Source organism: Canis lupus, chromosome 15 (genome assembly GCF_048164855.1).
Source record: "Canis lupus baileyi chromosome 15, mCanLup2.hap1, whole genome shotgun sequence".
In the NCBI taxonomy this organism is placed as follows: Eukaryota; Metazoa; Chordata; class Mammalia; order Carnivora; family Canidae; genus Canis; species Canis lupus.
The window spans coordinates 45,467,951-45,475,334 of record NC_132852.1 but is presented as its reverse complement, the minus strand read 5'-3'; the positions used below and the strand labels follow the sequence as shown (position 1 = coordinate 45,475,334).

At 50.4% G+C, this 7,384-nt stretch overlaps 1 long non-coding RNA gene across 1 annotated transcript; it reads right to left on the bottom strand.

The window, feature by feature from the left end:
• Nucleotides 1-2,893: 2,893 nt before the first annotated feature.
• Nucleotides 2,894-6,833, bottom strand: LOC140604424 (uncharacterized). Its single transcript, XR_012007317.1, has 3 exons — nt 3,958-6,833; nt 3,225-3,367; nt 2,894-3,019 (listed from the first exon to the last, which is right to left on the bottom strand). It is a non-coding gene; the product is annotated as an uncharacterized lncRNA (long non-coding RNA).
• Between the last annotated feature and the right edge of the window lie 551 nt (nt 6,834-7,384).

Here is a 7,384-nt window from a genome sequence, read left to right as displayed (position 1 = left end):
TAATATTCTATATATAAGATCATACAGTATTTGACTTACTTCACTTAGTAATGCTCTCAAGGTACATCAGTGTTGTTGCAAATGGTAGAATTTTCTTTTTTACGGCTGAATAGTGTCCCATTTTATATACTTATATTGCTATTTATAACTATATATGTTATTACATTTTATGTATTCATCCATCAATGGGCCTAAGTTGTTTTCATATCTTGGCTATTATAAATAATGCTGCAGTGAATATGAGGGTATAGACAGCTTTTCACAATAGTGATTTCATTTTCTTTGCATAAATACCCAGAAATTGAATTGCAGGATCATAGGGTAGAGTTCTATTTTTATTTTCTTGAGTCCCCTCCACACTGTTTTCTATAGTGGCTATGCCAACATGCACAAGGGTTCTCTTTTTTTCCACAACCTCGTCAACACTTGCTAACTGTCTTTTTGTTTTTTGTTTTTTGTTTTTTGTTTTTTTTAAATATTTTTTTTATTTATTTATGATAGTCACAGAGAGAGAGAGAGAGGCAGAGACACAGGCAGAGGGAGAAGCAGGCTCCACGCACCGGGAGCCCGACGTGGGATCCGATCCCGGGTCTCCAGGATCGTGCCCTGGGCCAAAGGCAGGCGCCAAACCGCTGCGCCACCCAGGGATCCCGCTAACTGTCTTTTTGATCACAGTCGTTCCAATAAGTGTGAGGGGCTAAGTCTTTGTGGCTCTGATTTGCATTTCCCTGATGATGAGTGATGTTAAGCATCTCTTCAAGTGTCTGACGGCCATCTGTATGTCTTTGAAGAAATGCCTATTCAGACCTATTTATTTTTTAATAGGACATATTTTCTGGGGGCTATTGAGTTCTAGGACTTCCTTACTGAAATTTAAAGTCTTGATTCAGACATCCAGCATCACGGCATAAAGTTACCATCCATAGAGGTCTATGTGCTAGAGCTGGCATCACAAGCTGAACTTTCTGATTTTTGGACACATTTTTTATTTTGTCCTGTGATATGCTAGGCACTATGTAGATTTTTTTTTTGAGAGAGCGCACAAGGGAGAGAATCTGCAGTAGACCCCACACTGAGCACAGAGCCCAAGCAGAGCCTACCTAACACGGAGGATCCAAGATCCTGAGCTGAAACCAAGAGCCCTAGGCTTAACCAACCGAGCCGCCCAGGTGCCCCAGCACTATGTAGTAGAGAATGGGAACACTGTTAATGACTTAAATATAGAAATCTTAATGTAACAAGTATTTAGTCGGAGAAAATATTCCTATTTCCTTTTAGTTACAATATACTTAACTTTCTATTATATTACAAATTCATGAGGTAGACTTGCTTTGCTCCCCTGCCCCCCCCTCCCCATTTTGTGTGCTTTTTCTTCCGGTTCACTTCCTGTACTTCTCACCCATTTATTTCTATGCCTCTGGTTTCTACTCTTCCATCAACATCTATTGGTTTTCATTACAGTGAGTAATTCATCCTCTTTGCCTTCTATTCCAACTAGGGCCGCTGCTTTTTCTGGGTGAGGAAAACCCACACAGGGCCCACCTACAAGCCCCCCGGGCGGGGTGTGTGGGCGGGATGCGGCCCACCCACCCTGCGGCCCGGCTGAGGCTCCACGCCCTCCTTTACTCATCTCCTTAACCCACCGGCTCCGGCTGGCGCAGGCCGCGCACGGGAGGGGATCAGCTCCTCGGGTCCCCGGGAGGGCAGGCCTCGAGGGTGCGGTGAGAGTCTGCTCAGCGGCCCAGGTGTCCTCTCCCTCCCGAAGGGCCCGCGAGCTGCTGGCCGACAGCATAAGGCAGGCCTCAAACCCCGAGGTCCTGAGTCCTCTTCCCAGCAGCCTCGCTAAGGGGAGGCCGACGTGCCGACGTGCCGACGCGCCGACGGCCTCGCGCACGCGCAGTTCCACACGGCGCAGAGTGGAAGCCGACGCCGGAAGTGGCGGGAGCCATGTTGGCCCTGCTGCTCCGTAGTGTCTGGCCAGCTGTGGCTCCTCGGAATTCCCGCTCAATGTCATTCTTTTCCGTCGTGGATACATTGATTTTTTTTATCCCCCCCTGGCCATTTCGGGAAGCTAATTCACTATTTTGTCCCCACGATCTGGATTTACTTTTCACTAATTTCCATTTCTCCCCTTTCATTCCCCCTGCCCCCCTACAGCTGTCTTCAGCTTTTGTCTTACATGCTGAACCATTACAAACTTGTATTTTGGACTCACCCCGAAGTGGGTTTCTAGAAGTGCTGCTGGTTAAACATTTCTCTTTGTGCATAGTAGACAGTGGCGAGTTCTGGAAGTATATTAACTATTTCAGGTCCTGGCGGGGCACAGTTGGATTTACTATTGCAATATGAACATTTATTAAACACAAACCTGGTACTGAGAACGACCCACGAGGACCTGGCTGCGTCAGAGGAGCATGTGACTCTTGATCTTGGGGTTGTAAGATCAAGCCCCAAATTGGATGTAGACATTAACCACACAGCCTAAAAGAACCAGAACTACCCAGAAACAAGATTCCAGTGAGGTCAACAGGCAAGGAATCTCAATCAGGCAAACCTGGCTAGTGTAGGGCTGTAAAAACACCCCTCAGAGCTCTTGCTGCAGGGAGGGTAACTGGTGGAGCCCCTCAGCTGCTGGTTCTGAACCCAGTACTGCCCTCCGGGGAAGGGAACATGGGCTCCAGCACTCTAGTCAGCCTGGCCCAAACCATCTCCCAGCTACACCAGTCAGGGACCTTTCTACACCCTTGCCCCACCCCCTGCCTACCCTCCCCAGGGCTCAGATTTCCCTGCCTTCTCCAAAATTCTCCCCTATAGATATTTCCTCCTATAAATCTCCTGCATGACAATCCCTTTTTTTTTTTTTAAGATTTTATTTATTTATTCATGAGAGACACACAGAGAGAGGCAGAAGGTGAAGCAGGCTCCATGCAGGGAGCCGGACGTGGGTCTCGATCCCAGGTCTCCAGGATCACACCCTGGGCTGAAGGCTGAGCCACCTGGGCTGCCCTGCATGACAATCCTATCATGGCATCTAGGGATCCCTGGGTGGCGCAGCGGTTTAGCGCCTGCCTTTGGCCCAGGGCGCGATCCTGGAGACCTGGGATCGAATCCCACGTCGGACTCCCGGTGCATGGAGCCTGCTTCTCCCTCTGCCTGTGTCTCTGCCTCTCTCTCTCTCTCTCTGTGTGACTATCATAAATAAATAAAAATTAAAAAAAAAAAACCTATCATGGCATCTACTTTGCAGAAGATCTGAAGTAATACAGGACGGTAAGACGTAACTACAAGATTATTCTGAGACCAGCTGCCTCTTCCTTGCATTAGCTTTGTCCTTCCAAGTGAGTGGCTCTCCTCTTCTCAAAAGTCACTCAAGAAAAAAAAAAAAAAGTCACTCAAGGCAAGAGAACTCCAATTTATAACCAGCTACCACTCCAATTTATAACCAGCTACCACACCCTACCTCTACCTAAGAGCCGCTCCCCACACTACTCCCTAATTGGCATAGCTCGGGCCACACCTGAACTGCAGGCTGACACCTTCCCAACTACCAAAGAAGTGTGTCTGCCTGAGTGCGCGCAGACACACGTTTTCCTCTTTCCAAGTGTCGTTATTCATTTCCAGGAGTCAAGGAAGGTTATCCTTTTTTTTTTTTTTTTTTTAAGATTTTATTTATTTATTCATGAGAGAGAGAGAGAGAGGCAGACACACAGGCAGAGGGAGAAGCAGGCTCTGTACAGGGAGCCCGACACTGGATTCGATCCCCGGTCTCCAGGATCACACCCTAGGCTGAAGGCGGCTAAACTGCTGAGCCACCTGGGCTGCCCCAAGGAAGCTTATCCTAAAGACCTTTCTCCTTTTAGTAAGGCTTTATTACTAAATTAATAATAATGAAAATAAATGCCTTGCATAAGAATAGCATTTCTGTTACTTTCCCAGATATTTTCTAGTAAACATTACCTTGTTTGCTCCACATGGTAACTGTGACTGTAGATAGGACCAGTAGCATCAACTCCACTTCACAAAGAGACTGAGACATAGACTAATTTCTGTGGGTGTTAATTTCCAAGTCTATCCAATGAACACTCCAATCCTATGACCTCTGAGTCCTCTTCAACTTCGAAAATGGTATTTTCATATTTTGTCTGAAATTGCAAAGCTAGTGGGTAGTGGTAGGTTAGGGAGATGAGATGAATGCCTTTTGGTGCCAGGCTAATTCTCTCACACCATGTTCTCTTTACTGAGAACAGGACTAACATTTATTAGCTGTCCTCACCTGCCATGCCCTGTGCTAATGACTTATAGTGGCACTGTTGAATACCTGCCCACCATCATCATCCTCCTACCCATCTAAAAGCATTTATTTTTTAAAAAAATATTTTATGTTTTTAAAGATTTTATTTATTTATTCATGAGAGACACAGAGAAGGAGGCAGAGACACAGGCAGAAGGAGAAGCAGGCTCCCTGCAGGACCTGGGATCACACCTTGAGTCAAAGGCAAAGGCTCAGCCACTGAGCCACCCAGGGGTCCCCCATCTAAAAGTATTTAAATTTCAGTTCCATACACACTTATCAGGAGCTGACACCACACCTGCTCTAAGAATATGCTCCTGTTGGTTTAAACTGATCAACGTTTTCTGTTCTCCAGGTGACTGCCACTGGCCTTGGGCTGGGTCCAGTCCCAAAAGGTCCAACCAGGGTGAACTGGTGGATTCTGGCCTGGATGCAAGAAAGGAGGTATACTCTCTCCTACCGGATATAAATAAGGAAGCATTGTCTCTATTGCTCCTGGCAGCTTCTCTATGGCCCCAAGGGGAAGCCACAGGATTCTTGTTTGGGCCAGTAGTCTTTAGCAGCTAAAATCTATGAGATGTCTATATCCCTAAAACTGAACAATCAACATAGGCAAAGACAGATGAGGTAATTAAGACCCAGAGAGTTACCAGACTTTGGCAGGCTCGCACTGCCTCTTTGGGGAGATGAGGATTAGATTTCAACTCTCCATCAACAGACCCAGGGTTCTACTCGCCTCAGGAAGTGGAGAATGAACGCACCCCAGTGCAGAGATTCTTGAGAAAAATCAGAGTTCTAGGTGCTGAACAGACCAGAGAATTAGGATTGAAGAGGAACGGGGAATGAGAAGAGGCTTCCTCCAATTCTGTTTTCCTGCCTGAGATAGATGACAGGGCCCCAGCTGAGCATGATGGTAACACTGAACCAGAAAGCTTTCCCTTCCCCCACCCGAGCCTTCTGTCAATTAAAGAGCCTTTGAGACTGCCCCAAAGGAAGAAGGCGTTGCCGGCCAAGTATCTGCCTACCTGGGGTCAGGGTGAGGGCAAGGCAGTGAGGACATGCTATTAACAGATAGAAAAGAGATGGGCTGAAGGCCTTGTTTCTCTCTCTCCTTGTCAAAGAATAGCCAGAAATAAAGCACACAAATTAAAAAAACTCAAAACATTTACAAACATAATAGCTATTTTTCTAACACTTACAAGTGTTGTCTGCACAATTTTGACAGAATGAGACATGGACAGTTTGGTTAGTCCGTTTAATCGCAGAAAACAGCATTCATTTATTCATCAAGAATTTAAGTGCCTACCTATGTCCTAGAGAGGTGTTCACATCCTAATGGTGGAGGAGAGGTGAAGGGGAACAGACCGTAACAAGTAAATAAACAAGATGAAACAAACAAATAAATAGACAAGATGATTTCAGACTTTGCTCGCGCTCTGAAGGAAACAACCGGATGATAGGGTCCGCAGTGGGAGGGGTCGTATTTTAGATACTGTCAGCAATGCCTTAGAATGACACCTGAGCTAAGCCATGTGAGTCTGAAGAAAAGCTGATCTAGACAAGTCAAGAAACAACAGCAAGTACAAAGGCCCCGTGGCAAAAAGCACTCGGCAGAAATGCGGTTAGTGTGCCTAGAGTGTAGTGAGCTTGGAGGACATGGTGGGGGGCTTTGTATGGTTCCAGTGCAGCTGGAAACACCAGTCTGGCACTCTTCTGCCTATAGGAATGAGCCATTATGGAGTCTCCCCCTGGATCTCGGGTGTCTGACCTGGACTGAAGTTTGAGATCTCCCACTTCGGTGACCTTGGGAAAGCTACTTGAGTTTCCCCATTTGAATAATCAAGGGTTTGAAGCCAAGAGACTTGTGTGGGGATTATCTCCCAACCTCAGCATCAACTCATCCTTAGATGAAAAAGCAGACACTTACAAAACTAGCACACAACAAAATCTAATTGTTAGCAGAATACAGCAAGAACAATCCATGGGCGGTACGCCCCCTCCCCGGGGAAAAGGGGATTATAAAGTCGGGACATAGAACGCCGTCACTGCAGTCTCACTCGGGCCTTCAGAGGAACTCAATCTCCATCCCGGGTCTGGGTGGGTCTGGAGTCCAGCTCATTTTCCGTTTGCACAACTCAAAGCACTAAGCACCTTCGTACCGGCGTCCACCGCATCTGCTCCCTCCCTTCCTCCCTCCTGCCCGCAAGGCCGCGCGGTCGTGCCCCCGGCTGAGTGGCGGGGAGTTGGGTGGGGTGGGACCCGCGCCAAGGCCAGGGCCCGCCAGATGGACACCGGGAGGGAACCTGGGGAAGGCTGCTCCGGGAGGAAGGGGCAGGAGGCGAGCGAGCGGGCGGCGCGGGGCGCGGAGCCCCGAGGAGGCGGAGCAGGGGAGCAGGCGCCGCGGGCTCGGCTCCCGGACGGCGGAGGGGAGGCGAGGAATCCTGGGAGTGGGGAAGAGGCGCGGAGCAGGACTCGGGGGGACGGCGAAGGGCGGCCACAGGGCACCCCGCATAGACCGCGCGCCACGGCCTGGCCAAGCGCATCAGGAGTGGCCGCCGAGAGGGGGTGGGGCGCCGGGCGGGAGGCCAATGGGAGGGCGAGCCGGGACAGGGCGGGGCGTCGGGCGGCTCGAAGCCAATGGGGGGGCGGGGAGTGGGGGGGCGGGGCGCCAGGCGGCTTGAGGCCAATGGTGGGTGGAGTCAGATGTAGGGGCGGGGCGCCAGGGGCCTCGAGGCCAATTGGGGGGAAGTAGGGGCGGGGCGGGGCGTCGGACGCCTCTAGGCCAATGGGAACACGCGATGCGGCGGGGGTGGGGCGCCAGGCGGCGAGAGGGCCAATGGATGGCTGAACCGGGGACGCCGGCCGTCCGAACCGACGCCTGGGGAGAGGGACCCGGAAGGCGGTGGGGGCGGGGAGCCGGGCTGACAACCTGTCAAATCCACTTTGGGGCGAACTAGGTCACGCGCCTCCCCGAGCCAGGGCGCCCCCGCCCCGCGAGGCCCGGCGGGTGGCCCGCGGGCCCGGCCCGGCTGCTTCCTCTTCCTGCCCGCGGTGGGGGCGGGGCGGACGCTGGGACACCTGCCTCCCGGGCCC